This window comes from Lepisosteus oculatus, chromosome 6 (genome assembly GCF_040954835.1).
Source record: "Lepisosteus oculatus isolate fLepOcu1 chromosome 6, fLepOcu1.hap2, whole genome shotgun sequence".
Taxonomy (NCBI): domain Eukaryota; kingdom Metazoa; phylum Chordata; class Actinopteri; order Semionotiformes; family Lepisosteidae; genus Lepisosteus; species Lepisosteus oculatus.
In genome coordinates, this window is record NC_090701.1 from 1,126,153 (window position 1) to 1,147,294 (window position 21,142).

At 41.2% G+C, this 21,142-nt stretch overlaps 1 protein-coding gene across 4 annotated transcripts in view; it reads right to left on the reverse strand.

Annotated features, from left to right (window-relative positions):
- ctnnd2a (catenin (cadherin-associated protein), delta 2a) overlaps positions 1 to 16,509 on the reverse strand; it is a 302,050-nt gene extending 285,541 nt beyond the window's left edge. The window contains exon 1 of one of the 4 annotated variants that reach the window (XM_015354990.2): positions 16,036 to 16,509. The gene's annotated coding sequence lies outside the window, so the exon portion shown is untranslated. The remainder of the gene's footprint in view (positions 1 to 16,035) is intronic. The other 3 variants (XM_015354991.2, XM_015354992.2, XM_015354995.2) reach the window with 3 other exon arrangements.
- Between the last annotated feature and the right edge of the window lie 4,633 nt (positions 16,510 to 21,142).

The window sequence follows — 21,142 nt, forward strand, 5'->3', positions numbered from 1 at the left end:
GATAAAGTCTTGTTCGACAATCATTTCTACATTTACAGAACACTCCATTCTAAATACTGTACATGCAGAACATACTGTATGATGAACAGAATACGTTCTCTTAGCTGGAATTTGAAACAAAATCAAAATATAGATTACAGCATGGAATGTTAAAATACAGTGCTTTGTGGATAAGAGTAAACAAGCTTAGTAGGCAGATTGTATGTGGTTTTAAACCAAAAAAGGGATCAAAAGTGTAATCTCACGTATGTCATGGTGATTCACTGGTTTTCATCACCGTGACTGAAAGATGTTTACTGCTCAGTGCCCATCTCCGTGACCTCTAGCTTTACATTCAGCAAACCAAGAGAGGCTTCGTTTCTGGACACTATCGACAGGTTTCAAATTAATTAGCAATTACCTGACAGAGAACAGAGAGCAGATTCCTAGGAAACAATTACTTTCTGCTTACATGTGAATTAGAGTAGGGCTGATCTCCAAGAGGAGGTCACTACTGTTGAGTAGCCAGACAGTGCTGGAGCTGAATTTCATTATGTGAGGTCTCCTCACAGCGAAAAGTCATGCATTCTCTTCCCAAACCTGCTATGGGTTTGCAAGAAAGATGTTCTGTGCATGTACAGTACATCCTTAGGGAAATACAGTACTGATAAAAGTTTGTGAGCCTTCAATGTACATATGGAAATAGCAATTTCCCTTGCATAATCAAAACCATTTTTTCCTAAATAATAGAAAGGGTTTAAAAAACACCAATTTGGTGTTTTTAAGATGATCACATGTATGAAGTTGAAAAAAGTATCACTGTACTGTATGTCAAATAATAAATGCACCCTAGTTTACTTACCACAATTAAGGGGGTAAATTAGAATTGAGTGGTTAAATAATTAGGAGAAAAACAAATGAGGACTGGGTTTGAGCTGTCCTGTCCTATTTTATGGTCAGAAATTTTGTGAGTTTGGTCTTCATCACACAGGCTAGTGGAATCCCATTATCCCAGGATAAAAAGGAGATTTCAGGGGCATCAGAAAGACAGTAGCTGATGCTTATCAGTCTGGAGAGGGTTAAAAAAACATTTCTTAACATTTGGTGCTCCACCCATCCACTGTCAAACAGTGTAAAATATACAAGAACACACTGACTCAGGAAACAAGAAAAATAATACAGGAAGTCACAAAGAGCTCCAGATTAACATCTAAGGATTTGCAGGCCTCTCTTGCTGGGTCAGCGTTCATTCGTCAACGATCAGAGATGGGTTTCATGGGATTGTAGGCAGGAAGAAGCAAAGAGCACCTGGATAATCCACAAGACTGTTGGAAGAATGTTCTCTGCACACATGATTTGAAAGTTTGACTTTTTATCCACTTCAGATACATTTTGCATGGCAGAGACCAAACACTGCCTTCCAACAGAAGAACATCAAGCATGCTGGCAGACCATCGAGTATGGTGGGTAGAGAATCAGGGACTTGGGCTTCTTTGTTGTCTCATCATCAAGTCACTTTACCATCATTTACAGAACTGTGAATCTGATGCTGTATTGGCAATCTCTGGAGGAGAATGTGAGCCCATCCGTTCATTAACAAAAGATGAGTCAAATGTAGGTAATGCAGGTAATGCAGGAAGACAATGATTCTAAACACACAAACAGATCAACAACAGAATCTCTGAAGAAGAACATTTCTTTTGGACTGGCCAAGTCAAGGCCCAGACCTAAACTCCACTGAAATCTAATGGCAGGATCTGAAGCAAGCCTTTTGTGATGGCCACACCGGGACATCGTTAATTAACAATTAACATTCCACACCTGGCCTGCTATTTAAACCCGTTTCAGTCCACACCTCTGCACCCGGTATTGTACAGTCTCCTCTGTCTCCTGAGTCATGTCTTAGTGACTGCTCTGGAGACACACTCTGCCTAGCCCTTTCGGAATCGTTCGCCTTCTCCATTTTCCTAAAGAGACTGACCTGCACAGGGTTCTCCTTTTAGTCTCGTAACACTGTTCATGCAAGGAAACCCTCTCATGTCACCAACTAGAAACAGGAAGGAGGAATGGACCGCGATTCTTAAAAGAGGATGCAAGAAACTGAAATGCCTGGAAATGCTGCTCAAGGAGGAAGGAGGTGCAACCAGGTACTGAATATAAGGGTTCACATACTTATTTACTTAGAATATTTACTACCGAATCAGTATGTTAATTAAATAACCCAAATATATCTTATCTATGCCTATTCTACAGTACGTCCAATACCAGAATACTAATGTGGGGTGTTTCCAAACATTTTCAATGCACTGTATACTGTGAATATCAAAACTTGATATTCTTTTTCATCAAATACCATCATGATGATGTTTTTCTTCTTTTGTCATTATTTTTGCTCTGTTTCTTTAGCTGTTCTAACTGTGCTGACATGACATTGATCTTACACAGCAGTTTCATTCACATGAGCTGATGACCTATTGAAAGCAAATTTGTTTGAAGTTACAAAGAGAGCTTAGCTTCTATCATAACAGTCTTTAGAAATGGCAAGAGTATTCAGAGGTCCAGAACAATGAATGCCTTCTTTTTGGATATGCATGGATCTGACTGCTGCTTCCTAAACTCCATCCATCACCCTATGTCTTTTTAGTATACTGTAGATCACATTTTCTAGATAGAAGAATGCTGTTTTTATAGTACACAAACGCATAGAAAAGAGTGTAAAAATTAAATATATTTTTGTTGACATTAACAGTTTGAATTTGCATTCATGTACTGATAAGAGCAAGCGAACATCAACACAGAAAAACAGTTCCAGGTCAGGTGCATTCAATACACAGCTAATTTTATTGTTATTTCAAATCATGGCAGGTCTGGTGTGATCTGAGCATGGTGCTAATACAACCTCAGTTCAAGGATACACAAAGTTTGCAAACAATTCACCCTCTTTGGTTTATTTGGTTGCTAGTACTGTAGGTGACTGAAAAGTTTTGAAAAGCCTGAGGAGACACTTCTTTACATAAAGGGCTGTGGGAGTATGGGACCAGCTCAAGAAACAGCCGGATGAGATTATCTGATCAAAAAGCTACTAACTACCAAACAGGTAAGATGGGTCAAATAGCCCCCATGCATTTTTAGCCTTGCAGATGCTTTCCTAGTACTGACTCGCAATGCCCTTGAGGACTCTTGAATCATGTCCCCCTCATAAATAAAGTATCTCCGGTCAAGACTACTGTCAGCGTTAGACAGGGAAGGTTTAAAAAACTTCCTATCACCCCCACCCCCCTCCCCACACAAACATATTATGTGATGGTTAGGGAATCCTTCCATCTTTTTGCTTCACCAGAAAAATAGAACAGTATTCTTTTGTTCAATGCAGCTGGTATAAATTTACTACATTCTACATTCTGAATGACTCAGCATCTCATTCTGAAAGATTGCATGGTATAAGGCACCAGGTTCCAGAAAAAATAAAAATAAACAAATAATGAGTGACAACAACTGCTGTTTTGTTGTAATGTCTGGCAAGTAATACAACCATTAACACTCATTCATTTTAAGATTACCTTCATTCATCCTTCAGTTACCCAAAGAAATCTATTACGATTTTCTCATAACTGCTGAAAAATGGCAGAATGCATTTTCCTGAGAAATCAGGGAAGGAGATTCTTTTACATAAAGCCGTATTGATTTTTATGCCTGCTAGCTACTCATATTTGTCCGTTAAGATGTGTTTTATTTGATGTGATTTGAAAAAACCCTGAAGGGCCCTTGTCAATATTGTAATGCTTTTGTTGCCTGGACTGTGAGTGCTTTAAGAAAGGTAAACTGTATGGTATGAAGAATACTGCAGGATACTGGCTGCAGAACCTATCGCAATGTTTTCATTTCTCCTCTAAAGTCAAGAGCTGGAACTGAGCTGCTTGCCTGCAGATATTGAATTCTGCTTCAGAATTCAGGTCTGCTGACAGGGTCTTCACTTTCTGACCTGGGAGAATTATTGTTCCCATCGTTCGCTCCAAAACAGTTACACAATTAAATACAGAAAAATAAAGTGCACAAAAATTCATAATTTGAACTTTACAATATGGAAAGATATTGCCTAAAAAACAGTGATTTTTTGCAGGAGATGGGGGTCAGGAATGTCTCCATATTTTGATTTGTACCATATTTTTCACCCCAAGCATCTCCTTCTCGGCTTCAGACTTTTTCCTGGCTGAAACTGTCAAACTGTGCAGCACAATCTCAAAGAAGACAAGACTGTTGGAAGGCATTTTCCTCATTTGTCCTTTCCCAGCTTGCGCGAGAGAGGGAAAGCATAGGGAAAAGCCATAAATAGCAGAAGCCTTTTCACACCACTCTCTGCTCTGCTTGCTTCACCTGAAGGTTGCAGAGTTGAGCTACAAACAGTGAAGGAAACCGAGATATCCCTCTCTTTCGTCCCAGCTGACCTTCCTTTAATGGAGCCCAACACTCAGTTTGCAATGGCCTTTCTGAGAATGACTCTGAAGATGATTCAGGCATTACAAGCATCTGATCCTTAGCCTTCCTGTGGTTCAACCTGTTCCAGAGCTGCTTCACAGTCAGCACAGCACCTTCTCAGCCACAGAGCAATTCTAAGGCATGCTGAGGATGGTTCACACAGCACAGCACAGCACAGTGGGATCACAGGCTCAACAAATACGGACATACAACAGACAACAAGTGAAATTCAACACTTGAAACACCAGAAATATGTGCTGTACAGTAAATATTTCAGGATTTTTCATGGCAGCTTTCAGTCTGTTGAAGAAGACCGCAACGCTGCATTACAGACAGGAAGTCTAAGACAAGGTTCAAAATCCCCTGTAGTTTTCACACCCATGAAGCACACAGGTCACCTGGTCATCTCTAATTATTTTTTTATAGAAAGATTTCACAATGTTTCCCCAGCATACAGCCAGATGAATAATAGTGAGCTGTCACTGTAACACAAAAAAAAACACACCCAACAACAAGAGTTATTCACTCAAGCTGGACCCATAAACCCCTGTTTTTTAGTAAGCAATAACTAGCCTTTTGTAGAAAATGTCACATCCACTTGTCAGTCCTGCAAGATAGGAACATGGATAATGTCTCTATTTCTCTTTTGTGGTTAAATTATGTTCCTCTTCTGTGTTTTAGGGGAGACCCTCTTATAGTTTAATTTTGAAGTTCATATAAAGTCAGCTTAGTGTGCAAACACGAGAGTCAAAACATTTTTTTTAAATTAGCCGCTAACTTCACCCCATCAGCTGTCTCCGCAGACACACCCCTCCCAGCCCCCTTTCAGTTTTCCGTTCTTCCACAGCACAAGGCATGAGGTGCTTCAGCAAGGAGCTCCAGGCAGCAGGAACAGATCAGTAGCAGAACCAGGGCTTCTTCTAAAAGCAGCCCTTTACCTCAACATCTATCTTCCACCTGCCAAACCTGCTGTAAGCTGGCTGTGGTCCAGGTCAGAAGTACAAATGTGATAACACTGTCCACGACTGGGCAAAAAAACCCACTTTTTTTACTCCTGCGTTCACTGCCACAGACATTCGCGATAATGCTGAAGAAACACTATTTCCATATTCAGGAGGCGGCGGTGTTTCACAGGACAGTAACAAGGTGGAAACCTGTCATAATCTACTTTCATACTGTACCTTTACCGAAGTCAATAAAAGCTGTTAAAGGTTGGAATTGCACTATAACATGATTACAGTGTGGACACCCATCACGAAGCTGAAAGAGCAAGGCATGCAAGCAAAAAGTGCCTAAGAACATTTGCATATCCGACAAACAGAATTGCCCAAAATTAGTTATTCGTAAAATGCAACTGCAGTTGACTAAAACAAATTATCTGCTGTCTGTAAACATACGATTATATGCTCTTAAAGGCAGGTTTTCCTTGAAGCTCAATTAGCCTTTAAAATCTTCAGATCTAAAGCCGTTATTGAGCAGCACAGCAAAAACAATAATGGGTACAGATGAGGCAGTGGCAGGAAATATATTGTTATTATTGTGTGCACACTGTGAAGGCTAAGGTAGTGCATTTTGCAAAACACACTATTTAAATAATTAATAACAGTACTGCGCTACCTGTTGTGATTTCTACTGCACCCTGCTTGTTTGCTGACCCAGTCTCATGTAAACTATCTGCAAGGTGGTAAACCAACACAAGGCTTATCTGATGGATTACAGGGGAGGGCACACCGCACACTTAGGTAGGCTTACCTCCAGGCAGACGTCTTGTTTATCAAACATTTCCAGCACTCCTCAAAATTCAAGAACTATGAACATGAGAATGGTTACATGCCAGAGGAGGCCATGTGGTCTATCAAGCCGGCTCTGAAGCAAGTCACTCACCCACCACCTTCACAGACTGTTGCCAATTTTTTCAAGGAAGGGCAAACACAATGAGGTTACAGGTTTTTGAAACAATATTTCCAAAAAAAAGGGTGCTGTCTGTTTACACAACAAGGAGCACACCTGACCTTTCCGATGTGCTGGGTGATGTTTCTCTGCTGTGACACCCTGCACACACCCATACTACTGCTGTCCCGGTGGGAGTTAGGGCCCACCTGACTCTCAGTTTTGCATTCCTGATCAGCAGGAGCATCGTTACCAAAGATGGTGCCTTAGACCGGCTGCTCAGACATCTGTCACTGGAGAAAGTGAAAATGTCTGCTACCAGGAAAAACCCGTGGCTTCCAAGCACTGGTGACAGACTGAAGAAAAAAAAACACAACCTTGTTAAACGCTGCTGAGCCCCAGCTGAATGGCTCTAACACTTTCCCTGCACACCCAGGAGGGGTGGTCTGGTCCCAACTAACACTACCGAGATCTCCTGGTGCCAACCACGGAAGCAGAAGTTTGGATAACGGAAGGAAATCTGGCTGCTCGTGTTGCAGTGGAGCACCCCATGTACAGTAAACAGCATGTCTGAGATCTTCGGAGTTGATCGGATTGCTCTGCCATTGAATAACCAGGAGAGCACACGTTCACCTCACCACTGATGGGGTTGCGCTGGCTTCATCAGTTGATTCTTTCCTGACAACTTTTTCATGACAATGTTTTTTAAAAAATTGTTTTTTTCAGAAAATACTGAGCTATGTTTTACAGTGCACATTCATCCACAATGAATTTCTAAGCTAATTTACAAATGTGTTTCCCAACACTAGGGTTTGTCTCAGTAAGTAGACCAACACCATTTCTTAAATGTGAGAAATAGCATTTTCACCAATTACGATGCAGTGACAGTCACCGTTCTCCCCCATTACACCTTATTTGTAAATCAGAGACATGTCTCAGGCTATACCATGAATGCTCAGTTTACCGATAAACCTGACACAGATACAGATACTGTATTTCCAATCTTACTCTAAAAATCAAGGAGCTTACTGTCTGTGTGAAAACTATAAACAATTTCTGGAAACCTGTTAATGTCACATCACTGACTTCTATCCCAAACCATCTGTCCAAGTGCAAGATGTTTCATTCAAATTTCCATCTCATGTGCAATTGTGTGCTCTGACATGAGTTATCTGTGAAGCAGCAAAAGCCCTTTCGAAAGCAAACCCTGCAAAGCCAGAACATCTTAGCACAGTTCCTGGGGAAGGAAGCTGTTGATAGATGTGATTTTGGACATGTTACAAACACACCCACTGTCAGCGCCTGCCAGTAGCCAGTGCTAATCAATAGCTGATCCCTTTAATGCCAGATTTAAAGTGTATACTCTCCCACAGAGGGCAAATTCACTTTTCCGCCGAGCAATCTATGTCAATGTAATTGCTCCATCTTTAGACAGCTATTTAAGTCATTTCAGACATCACAAAACACACTTTTCTTTCTACCATATCCATGGAACCATTTACAAGAGCTAAAAGACACATGTTGTCAAGGGTGTTCCTGTGGCAGAATGCAGCAGTTTGAATGAAGAATCAAGAGGTTTTCTTCTTTTTAACCAAAGGCTTGTAATTATTTGATACTGGGTGGAAAATCACCCATAGGAAGCAGAGAATAAAAGAAATGACCCCCTCATCATCACAAATTAATGTTCAGCACCCTTTCTTTCTCTGTTGTATCTGCAGATATTACAGCTTTTGTTTTTGTTGTGGGACAGGTGTAGAATTAGTCAATTCCTCTTTTATTTCTGGCAGACCAGACTGTGGCAGACCACAGACCACAGACTGTGAGGGTAGATGGGAAACTTTCTTCCACTCTGACCATCAGTACAGGTGCCCCCCAGGGCTGTGTGCTTAGCCCCCTGCTGTTCTCCTTGTTTACCAACAATTGTGTTGCCAGACACAGCTCCAATTCCATCTTCAAATAATAATAATAATTGCTTGCACTCATATAGCGCTTTTCTGGACACTCCACTCAAAATCCTTTACAGGTAATGGGGATCCCCTCCACCAGCACCAATGTGCAGCATCCACATGTATGCTGATGACACTACCATCATTGGCCGAATCACTGCTATGATGAGACAGTCTACGGGGATGCGGTCAGCAGGAACCTGGTGGAGTGGTTCCTTGACAATAATCTCTCCCACAATGTCAGCAAAACCAAAGAGCTGGTCATTAATTTCAGAAAGCAGGGTGGGGACCAAACCCCTATTCACATCACTGGCATAGCTGTAAAGATAGTTACAGTGGTCCCAGTATGTAACTGGAGCTTCATAGAAGGCACAACATGCCTTTACTTTATCAGACAACTGAAAAAAATTGGACTGTCCTGACCACATTTTACTGATCTGCTATTGAGAACGTGCTCACAAGTGGGATTACAGTGTGGTGTAGCAGCAGCTCGTTATCTGACCAGAAGGCATTACAGGGGGTGGTCAGGTCAGCCCAGTCCATCACTGGAGTACAGCTCCCCTCTATTTCAGACATTTTTACTACGCGCTGTCTCGGGAAGGCTAGGAGTATCGTTAAGGACACCAGTCATCCTGGTTCCTCACTTTTCTCCCCCTTTCCCTCTGGTGAGCATTATAGGAGCATAAAGGCACAAACGTCTAGACTCAGAGACAGTTTCTTCCCACAAACTGTCAGATTACTGAACTCTACCCCTACCACTGGCTCACACTGTTGGGTTTTTTTTCTCTAAGATGTCTGTTATTTAACTTGTTGTTGTTGCTGCCGCTGGTCTGTGTTTTTGTTTTTGGTGTTTCCTTAATGTCTTGTATAGGAGCATACAGTACATGCAAATAAGCATTTCATTGCACTTGTGCATATGGCAATAAACTAAAACTGAAATAACTAAAACTGAACGAAGTCTTAAATGATACACGGATATCAAGAAATCCCCGTACAAAGGCTCAACGGTTAAGAACAGATGCAGTACAAACCATCAGACTCACAGGTGCTGGGCTGTATCTATTAAACATCTATCTATACAATTGCATTCTAACTTCTATAAGCAAAAGCAATAATTATTTTTTTGTCATTGTGGAAGAGAAACTATTCTTTTACAACCTCGGGAATTCACCCTGTTACTGTCTATTCATTTTAACAAACAGTCTGATACATGTATCTATCTTATTGAGTGTACAGCAGTCTACTACACTGCAACATGAGGGGAAAATAACCAGGGCTCTACTGATCACACGAGTAAAAACCTAGCACTTGAATGCTCTTCGAATTAACTCCACAGGCCCTCCAGTGCATTAATGCTTCTGACAAAGGGGACCTTACCCAACACCTTCCAAAGCACCACGTCTCTGAGGCGTAACTCACGAGGGTGAACACAGAGGTGTAAATTTCCTGTTCATGGGTAAATTGTTGCTGAAAAAGCATTCATTTCTCTATCTCTGACTGACTTGGAGAACCAAACAGCAGGCTCACATCTCTTCATAAAACCTATTATTTTGCTCATGAAGCCTCAAAAACAGTTATCACCTTACACCCTCTTCTATCAAGCAAATTACAACTTAAGAAAACAGTATATTATTTAGGCAGTAAGCAGCTTTCATCATGTATGACTCTGTCAGCTTGAAATCTCAGGCTCTGTCCTTCCCAGTCCAAAAGACATCCATTGATCCAGACAGAAAAAAAATCAGAGAATTATTAAAGAATGTATTAAACTTCAAAATTGCATTACTAATAACACAGTCATCAGTCTGCAAGGTAAAGGTTAATGTCAAAGACCATATGGTAATAGCTGGGCAAAGTAACCCAGAATGATCAGTAATTAAGTAATCAAATGGTTGCCTAGAAACCACACCTCAAACAGCACTGAAATAATTCAGGAATACTTAGTGTGGAGACCTAGCGAACAACCTGAAGGTACTGGAACACATAAAGAGCTGTGGACTGATAAAACACATAGAGAAATAAATATTTAACAAACCCTCTGAAACCTCAGATGTTTCTAAATGCAGAACATCAATATTGCCCTGCAATGGACGGGTATCTCATCCAGAATGTATCCTGCCTTGTATCCGTTGCTTGCTGGGATATACTCTCTGCTTCCCCTGAACATTTATTGGATAAAGTGGTTTGAAAATGAATGAATTGGACATCAATATGTTTTTGTTCTCCAAGACCCTATCTAAGGAACAATTTAAGTTCATTACGAAATTGGTCTAGATTTTTACTCAAAAAGAAAAGCATCTCAATTGGTCTGAAAAGTTGAATTGTCTTTTCCCTATGAAAAATCCTCAGATGAATCATTGTTACCCATTACAAAATAATTTAAAAAAGTGTCAGCAAACATTTTCTGAGACATATGAACAGAAAACAAAATCATTCCAACAAGATTAACACCTGGAAAAATGTTAACACTTTTTTTGTTTAAGCCTTTTATTCATTGACTGTTCTTCAAAAGAACACTCTATTCAAGAAACAAAAATAAGATAAGAGATCACATAAACAAAGATTAGCCATAAACAAATTCTTGCATTAGGAATTTGTCTTTTCACATACCCCAGCTTGCTCTCCATGAGACACACAGGGACATAGAGGGACAAAGAAGCCTGGGGTCAGAGGGAGGTTCAGCCATTGTACAGCACCCCTGGAGCAGTTGGGATGAAGGGCCTTGCTCAGGGGCCCAACGGAGTAGGATTCCTTTGCCAGCTGTGGGATTTGAACTAGCTACCTTCCAGCCACGGGCACAGATCCTGAGCCACAGAGCCCCCGCTATGCATTTCTCCTTCCACTGAGTTACGGGAACACAAAAATAATTATTTAAGTATAAATAAAAAGCATAACGTGTAGCAAACTTATGGAGTTATGGGTCACACCAGATGGTGCAACTTAGTGCAACAGATACATACAGTAGTAATATAAAAAACTGCAGAATTGCATTACTAATAACAAATCAGTTTATGAAGTAAAGACCAGTTTCATTTCAGTGAAATAAAATAATATAGTGCATTCTTTAAATAAGAGAGGAAAATAGTCTTTGAGATCTGATCTTGTACCAGTATGTTGATAATACTGTACATTTGTGTTACTGGTCTGCACTTCAATTCAATGATATCTGTTCTGGTCCTTATTTGTCTTTTCTCACAGAAACTCTGGGACGGGCAGTGGTAGCTCAGTCAGGATCTCTTCTTGCATGACCTTTCCTGTCAGGGCTGTGACAACAACACAATACTGAAACCACTGTTGTTAAGGTAGCTAATGATTTGCTGATGGATTGTGACTCTGTGTTTTAAGTGAACCCTCTGTTGTTGTCAGCTATGGCACTCTACAGGAGCACAGGTGTTTGATGATTGGATACTAGGAACTAACTGGTAAATCTTGTTTTATATGTGATGATGCTCCACTTATTCAAGGTGTTCCACTGGGTTCGGTGCTGGGGCCTTTAATGATTAATATGTACATGTTGGGTTTTAGTCAGATACTTCACCATCTTGGACATTGATTTCACTGCTATTGTGATGATTCTCACAATCATTTGCTGACCAAAATCAAACACTACTGCCGAGTTTCTGTACTTGACAGGCATCTGTCTGACGTTCAGAAATTGATGCAGAACTTTAAGCCTACAACAGAAAAAAGTTAAGCCTACAACAAGACTGAGGCCATACTCATAGATTCCCAGATTCATCAGTTTTTCAAAGGCAGTGACTTCACTGCTGATGTTGACAGTACTGAAATTTTAACCTTTGTGGAAGCTAAATACCCTGGCAATACCTGTGTTGTCGTTTAAAATTCATGTTAGGAACATTCCAACATGACGTAATTTAAGATTAATATAATATAATGGCTTATTTACTGAGTTACCTAAGAAAGTATTAAGACAGGCTTCAATATCAGCAGGTAACTGTGCAAATTGTACTGCCTTCAAGTGAAATTATAAGGCATGTGTGTACAAGGCACTGAAAAGTTGGAACCAAACCAGCTCCCAACACCTAATCTGAGATCTGCTGATTCCTACTCCACTGAACACCAGGCTCCACACAATGAAGAGCACAGCCTCCTGCGTGCAGCACCAGGATTGTGGAACTCACCGCCCAGGTCAGTTAGGAATCCTCCGCAACCATCAACTCTTTTAATTAAAGCTTTAGCATTACACTAAAGTATAGTTTTATACTTTTAATTCACTTAAGTAAAAAAGTATATTTTTACTCCAGGATTGGTTGGGTGCTTATTTTTTTATCACAATTGACTTTTACAATTGGCTTTTTTCCCCACTCACTCCTTAGAACATTCATTAATTCACTGCTTTGCCCTTCAAGACATAAGGTAGCAAACGTTTCCCTAAAAAAACAGTTCTACTAATGCGAAATCATTTTTTTTCATAACAGTTTACCCATATAAAAGACACTTCAATGCATTAGTGGATCTTATTGATTTCTTTGTGTTCCTGAGCTTGAGGACGTGCTGCAGCTGTTGAGGCAGCGTGAGTGTCCTGATCCAGGGTTCTGAGGTACTGGGGTGCCCCATCACCTTCTACATCCACCAGCTCTGCAGACACCCACATACTCTGGGCATTATAGTTAATAATATATGGATAAGCTTAATAATAATAATAATAATAATAATAATAATAATTCAGTAGCGAAGCTTGTGTTTATTATAATACTTTAATTAAAGGAGGACGTTGAAGCACCTGGAGATCCACCTAGCTGAAGTGCTCCGGCAGTCCTGCTGGACCTTCAGGGGGATTCTGACAGGAAGAGCTCAGTCGCGATTCCACAGATGGCCTCTTCGCACCACTGGCTCCTCAGATGAGCACAGACACCATGTCTGGATGTCTGGACCTGCGGTTCCTCTCACACTGAGCGGAAGCACTACTGCCACCACGCCTCGCCAGTAGGGCACAGCTCACCAGCAGCCCTAACCAGCTCGCCTGCCCCATCAGCACTGCCTTGCGAAGTCTGCTCCACAGTGGCAGGAAGAGCCGACATCAAGGGGGCAGAAAGCAACATTGCTACAGTATACGAAGCTTGTGGAGCTTACACTAACTCATCTGAAATGTTAGGAGCTGGGCTTGACGTCAGAGTGAGAGAGAAACCTCCAAGCAGCATGAACGCACTTCAGGGGATAATTGCATCCAGACAGACCAGAATAGAGGCGACACACTGGTAAGGCTACATGCAGCTGTGACAGACGACAGCAGAGGAGCTTTGGTGGAGAGTAAAGTACCAGAAAAACACACCACCTGTTGCCTTGTGTGTTCTTGAAGATGTCACATCTTACAGGAATTAGCACATCTTCTTCCTTTCTTAGCTGTATTTCATTAAAAGAATGTCTAAAAAACACAAGGGCTTGAAAAAAAAATTAAATAGTGGAGTAAAGATCAGCTTCGTTGGCTAAATAAATCTTAATAAGCCTCTGCAGCTAAATATTGTTCACCAACACTGCGGCACTCAGCAGCAGACAGGTACGGTGTCACCCACTGTCCGTGAGAGCTCAGCGAGCAGATGGGCTGCAGGTTCGAGCCACAGCAGCTGGGCCGGGCCAGAGCTCTTCCTTTAGTGCTGGTTCCTGTGGCACTAAACAGGCCAAAGACCACGAGACGCCACTCGCACTGCTGGGCAGACTGGAGCAACTGGGGTCCAGCATCCCTCCTCAAGGTATGACAACAGCGTCTGCAGCAGGGACCCGGGACTCGAACCCACAGCCTGTCAGCCGTGATTCTACAGCTCTACCCCCACACATTCATGAATAATTAAAAGCCAAGGTCTGGGGCTGCCATCCCTGAGCATGCAAGCAAACAGCAGACAGACCTGAGCCTAGCCGCCTCTGCCAGGCACGTCTCCAGCACTCTGTGTTACAGCCGATCAGCACACATCCAGAGATTCACTGCCATCGCGACTAATACAGGCAAGACGCCCTTGTAAAAACTGACTTAAAAAACCAACCTTTTTTAAAGGCTGGTTCAGGTCCACAAACACTGACACTTGTGGTTAAGCAGCCCTGAGACCCACTCTTTTAGAGGAGCATCTCCCCATATTTCTCTAGGTGATGATATCTGTAAGTCCCCCACATCGTGAAAGGTGTTTTTTTTTTATTATTTTTGCAATCCCGTCTGTAAAGAAGCCAATGTACTGTACAATACCATCAGTTAAAAAAACAATATCTAGAAATCTATCCTTGGACTGAAAATGTCAAGCCTAATTGTTGTTTTATTTAATATACAAATATACTGTATATGATCCAGCCTGTTTCAATGTTTCCAGCAATAATTCGTTTTATTAGAGATTACGGGCGGTCATATTACTTCGCTATTGAAACGCATTTCAAGAGATTGAAACCATAAGAACTACATACTGTATTTTCAGAGAAAGCGCAAAATTTCCAAATACTTTTTTTTACTGAAATTCTTAATACATGCTATGGTGTCAAAATCCCTTTAAACTGGTTATTTCATTCATCCTTTAAATAAACTGTAAACTTCACTTTGAAAAACGTCACTTTGAGGCGTGCAACATTTTGCAGGGAGAATTGACCATGTACTGTATTTCTATATGAAGTGTTTCAAAAATAAATGCAAAGAAAATTTTCGCTTCAAAGTATTTGTTGAAAATAATCGAAACGGGAAATGAACGGTGAACGAAATATTAATATTTTAAATATTTTATGAAGTTCTTTATCTAACTGTCAAAATACCGTGGAACCGTTACAACGAAATATTGCTCCAGATGCAAATCAAGGAATATTATAAATCCTGGAACGGTAGCATTTCTGCCGCTAACCTCAACAGCATATCGTCTGATAATTAATAACTAAAACAACTAATAGACGGATATTTTGTATTTGCTCTAAAAACGATACAACCAACACCAACAAAACATTTTCTATTATATAATAATTGTAATATGGTTGTATTGCAGTAAGGACGTCCATTTGGCATCCGGGAGGTAGATCTACAACATTATCTCACCCACACTTTTAATGCCAATAATTGCGTTACCCTCATGCAGGCAATGTGTTTAATACTGCAATTGTTGTGTATTGTGCGTCTTTGAATACACAGCGACAGAAAAGCAAAACTATGTCCATCTTGAGATAACAAGAAGCAGTGTCTTTATAATACGCCTGCTTCTCCTTACTGGATGGAAAGGCAAAAGCATTTCAGAATGATGGGAGATGCTTCTTTCTCAGTCATTAATTATATAGTTCCCGAATAAACCGCGTTTCCATTCACCTTTATCAAACGACGCTCCTATTTTTAGAAGCCAAGACGCTTTGCTCAGGAACAATAGTCGTTCGTGTTACACAGTAAGGCACTGGCTTATAAAATCCACCATTGATTCGAAATTTAGGTCACTAGGCAGGAAAGTATTAAGCTATCCGCTACACTAAGAAGCCCGACTAGGAGGGCATAGCGACATCAACGGGCTTCTGTTCCAGTCAGCATTCAGACATGTTACCTGTGCTATTTGTGCGACCAAACACGGTTTTCTGAGACAGCTGAACCGTAAAAATGCACGTCAATTCAAAACCCGCAAAAAGGGGAGAAAAATGCTTTCGGATAAGCAGACGCGCGAAAGCTGGCGCTGTTGCGTTTTCTCCATTTCAAAGACAATTGCATCTTGTGGTTTTGTACATCATGCAGGGTTAATGGGGGAGAAGGGAAAAAAAGCCACTGGAATGACATTGCACTTACCAAATATTATCCTTTTTGGAACAGCGCTTCTTCTCGACTCCTCTCCCGCTTTCTTGTCCAAAAATTCAATCAGTGATGGATTGTGCTCTCATACCCTGCCGCGGTGCAGAAATGGACCATTTGCTGGATGCTGGCCGAGACAGGAAGAAGGAGCATCCGCCGAGCGGCGGATCAAAACAGCTGTACGAAAGCGAGACCGGATCACTGCGGTGCGCAGCAGCTACAGAGAGGCAGCATCGCTGGTACTCCGCTCCGGTCTCCACCAACCCGCTCCCAGACACAGCATCTCACCACCGAGCCCACTCTGCGATACCCGCTAGAGCGCACATAGCGCCATCTGCTGGACGCGAACGGAAAGCGTGCCTCCGGCTCCGCTCTCATCCCACGCCTGATGGACAGCGATCCGTCTTAAGGTTCTGGCTCAGTCCTGACCTGTCCGTAGCGCAAACCGAGACCTATCACGGATAATTACTTGTTGTGGGCATTTAGACGGAACCCTCCCCTCGCGCCACAGGGATTTATTTTTTTGTGGCTAGGCAGCTTTCTGTGATTCGCTGGAGTTCGACCTCATCATCTTACAGGTTAAAACGAAGATAAAAAATAATGCGTATTGTTAAGGAAAGCATTTTTAGAATTAACACTGCCCACGAAAGTATATTTGTAATCTGTACACCTCTTGATATCGCCCCAATCTGTAGTTAATTTTCAAGCGTGATGTTGATGTTGTGTTTACATATACACAAAAAAGTAGAATGTCTATACCGTCTAACGCCTGTTTTTAACATGTTTGTACATTAAAATCTTCTACTTTTGATTGCTTAAAAGGCTGGAATTAATACATGCTTACATAAATGTACATTTCAAGGTGACAAGTTAAAACGTTTGTTTGTAGGCCTGTTGTATTATTTGTTTCTCTTTTTAAGACTGAACAACACACAAATGTTTTCTAACCAGCTGAATCAGATTTTACTTTGTTGTTGCTTAGCATACCGACATAGTTGAAGCTAAAACAGCAAACTACAGTATATATTCAGACTGTAAGAAATGTTTAATCACATTTCAAACACACGAGCTACAAATGAATTGTGCAGCTGCTTCTTCGCAGGATTTTTTGATGTGGTTCATTAATGACTCAGGCATATTTACAAAGGTATTCCTAGCAGTTTCATAACACCATTTACTTCCCCCATCTTGTGTTTCAGCTGCCTCTGTTTTAACTCTGTTCCAGTGTTACAAACACCCATCCATGTTCAGGAGTCACTTTATCCTTAAACATGGTCATGGCGAGACAGAGCCTAATCAAGCAAGCACAGGGTGCAAAGCAGGACACACCCTGGACAGGACACCAGTCCATCACAGCATACAAGAGAACTAACCACCCTTAATCAACTCCTACACATTCCAGTGCAGTTTCCAATGAACTAATCAGACACACCTTCTTCCACCTGCCTGCTTAAACCAGCCTGACACACCACTCCTTGCTCAGTATTGGGGTTTACTCAGCTGGAGTTGCATTGTTCCCTGTTTCACAAGATTTCTAAGTTTTTGGCTCTGACCTCTGGCTTTGTTACAATGCAGAAGACCCTAGGGAAAATCCTCTGAACTCAGAAGTACCAGCAGGAGTGTATCCCAAAATGTGGTTCAGGATGTCAGGCCAGGGTAAAAAAACAGTAAATCCACAATAATCAAGTCAAGATCCAGAAGACAAAGTCAGAGACGGAGCCAGGGGTCAGAACTAAAACCTAGAAATCTTGTGAAACAGGGAACAATTCGGTCGTAAAATAGTCATCTTGATACACCATTTGAAACATCATTCTACAGGTGAGCCAGAGCAGATTTAAATGTCTGAAAGTGAAGATGTCTAGAATGTCCTAATCGTGAATGGGGGGTAAAAAAAGTGTCTAGTGGACAAAAGTGTCTAGTGTGCGCTAACACACAATTGCTTTGCAAAGTGCTGTCTCCTCTAGCTGGTATCCCATTTGCCAGTCAGGGTGCCAGTCTGTGGAACTCCAGGGAACGTTTGCACAGCCCTGCAGCTTTACCTCACTCTTTCCAGCACTGCTGTCCTCACTGTCATCAGGTGTGCCTCAGTTTGGAAATCTGGGCTTCTCTGGCAGGAAATAGAAACCCAAAGGACATGTTGAGAAAAATAGTTTATTTTAACACATTCTTAGACCTGCAATAGTCAGTTCTGCATTTGAAGCAAAGGGTGAAAATATTTTGGAATATTTTTTATTATATTTTTTCTTTTTGTCTCTGAAGGTTGTGCAGCCATGAGAGCATGTTATTACAACAGTTCAGATAAAGGTATTACACAACCCCAGCATCTCTGGTTTGTCTTAAACATTGCTTTTATAATACAGTGGATATGAAGCCTTAAATGACATTCTGCAGAATTTATTGTGGATATTACATTCCTTTACGGCTTAGAAAACAGCAGTAGTTTAGGATTAATAGGCTATGTTCTATACTCTGGGCAGTTTTGACTTAAAGCACTAATGCAATGCATATTGCTTTCTACTCTCTCTACTCAGAAAATCAGTCACTTTTTTTATTTGTTTTAACAGACCGTTGGTTTTGAATGCAGAACACGGCCCTTAGTATATATGACAAATAAAGCAACTTGAAATGGCGGTTTCCACAACATGAAAACAAAATTTACAATATTGCTGATTTATGCCAGAATTTCATTCAGTTGTGAACTATAGGATGAATTAAGACAAAACATTCACAATACTTGGCTAACGTGCCATTGAAAAGAGACAATGCTTAGTACCAAATACATGGGTATTCCTGAAATTATTAATCCCAAAACTAAAATTTCTCTTCAACTTTTCCCCGAGGTATGCTGAGAACAAAAACTGTCTTTTTCTGGTTGGGATGGTCTAAGTCCTGCCTGTGTATCTGTGTATATCTGTGTATAAGATGCTGCCACTCACTCTACTTAAAAACACACCAACAGACAGAAAGACAGTCCCTAAAAACAAGGCCGAGGACACCCTCTGCTATCTCACTTTTTGAATCGCTAGTTAAGGACATCAGAAAGGACAGGAGACCCTCCAGTCCATCCCGTCTGTGTGGTCCTGTGGAATCCGTCTTCAGGTCCCCATCCTCTCTACTGAGCTTGATTAATTATTGCACTCTTGCCTGGTCTTTCTTTGTGTTCAAAATTAAAGAGATCAAGGAACACTTTTCGGACCATAGAGTTCTTTTTTAAGAGTATGCTGGTGCTACAGTTTTTTGGGAATAGATATTAATTCGCTCTTTTTGTATCACAGTGCTTGGGAGACAGATCTCCAGTAGGAAACACAGCCTCCCTGCACTGCAGCTTCAGTGTATTTTTCAAGCATGCCAAGATCTCAGCTCTCACGTGAGTGGTGCTGAATAAGTATAATTGCAGTATGTAAATTTACCTTTTTTCTGTATGCAGATCTCTTTGAAATAAGGTAACCAGCTTAAAGCAACCAGACCTGATTTCATTTTTCACTTGTTCAAACCTGGTAACGTACAGTATAAACTGATCAGACCATTGAGCGCCCAGAGTCCAGTTACTGAACTGTAGTGCGAACATGTGTACATTTGGCAGAGCAATATAAACTGACCTACTTTTCCGGAATATTTAGTATACAGTACTTCCTTTTATTTTTTTTAGAGACACTAGATGGCATGGAAAATTTATTTCAACCCTTTACCTTGGAAGTATTGCATGAAATATGGCTGAGTTCAAGCAGTGTGATTACATCACAACTGCCACAGCTGGCATGAATAACGGCAGTAGAGAATGTTGCAGGAATTGTAAATTTGCAGCCTGTTAATGTCTACATATGGCATGAATGGAAGCAGATTCTAAGTGCTCTGAATACATTTCACACAGCAGCTGTCCCAGCCCTTTCCCAGAGTATTTACTGCAGGGCGGTGAGCTGCCTTCAAAACAATCAGCTCACAAATGAAAATTAATTTTGCCTGTTTGTTTCTTTTTTAAGAGAAAATGTCTCAAGTTTCACAGAGTATCAGGGCTAATACTGTCCTGGTGACTGCAGGAATGAGCAAATGTTTGTCACAATTCAACACACTAGGTCCCTGTGCCTAAGTAAGGTGGGAGCAAGGGTCCTGACGTCACCACATCCTTTGCCATGAGAGATCCCTCTCATTCGATATCCTGTCACTCTTCTGTCTTCCTGCTCCTTGTGTTACAATGTGTCTGAGAAGCACAGGTCTTTACTGCAGTTAGCCCTGTCTACATTGCTGACTTATTTACTTCTTTGTCTTCTTTTTCTTTTGCCTTTTCCCAAGAGACAAAAAGCACAAAGAAAATTACTATCAATGAAGCCAGGTGGACTACAGTTCATCTACAGTACAAGATTAAACGATGCAACAGAACTTACCTTGAGATGCCTCTTCCACAGTTACTGAGGGTGAGCTCTTCACAGTAACATTTCAGGTGAGTGGACATCAGTGGACATCAATGGACATCAGTGCGATCGTGCCTTGTCCCCTGACATCACTCCACTTTCTTAATGGAACACAGACCAGAATTCAGAAACTGCAAGAACCTTTATTGGTCCACTGGTTCTGTGCTTAATGCAGTTGACTTCCTCTGAGTCATTATCTTGACAGGTGTATTTCAATTAGAAGTAAGATGCACTTTTTATTCTGCCCAGTCTTATTGTTTCCAGATCTTCTTTAATCCACGTTCTTCCAAATTGCTTGCTGTGTTTCAGCACAATCCAGTTTTGCGAAAAGTTCTAAAATTACAAGACTTTAAACATTACATATAGACATTAAACCTTTGTTCCATGTCTACAGCAAAGTAGAGCAGCAATCAGTTCTGAATATTGACTGCATGACTAAACATGGTACTGATCTACCAGTCACATTAAGGAACACGTGATTGTCAAAGTTCTCTCTCAGGTCTTATTGACAGCGAGGACCACCTGTCCTGAGGTGGAACACGGGCCTGCTTGCCCAACGTTTCACTGTTCTTTCATCTTCAAATATACAGCAGTGAAATTTCTGCATTCGAAACCCGTTTGTGTTTATTTCTCCCTGCCATTCCAGGACCTTGCTGGATTTAATTTCTCGGCCTTTCTGTATCTTCTTCAGAAGC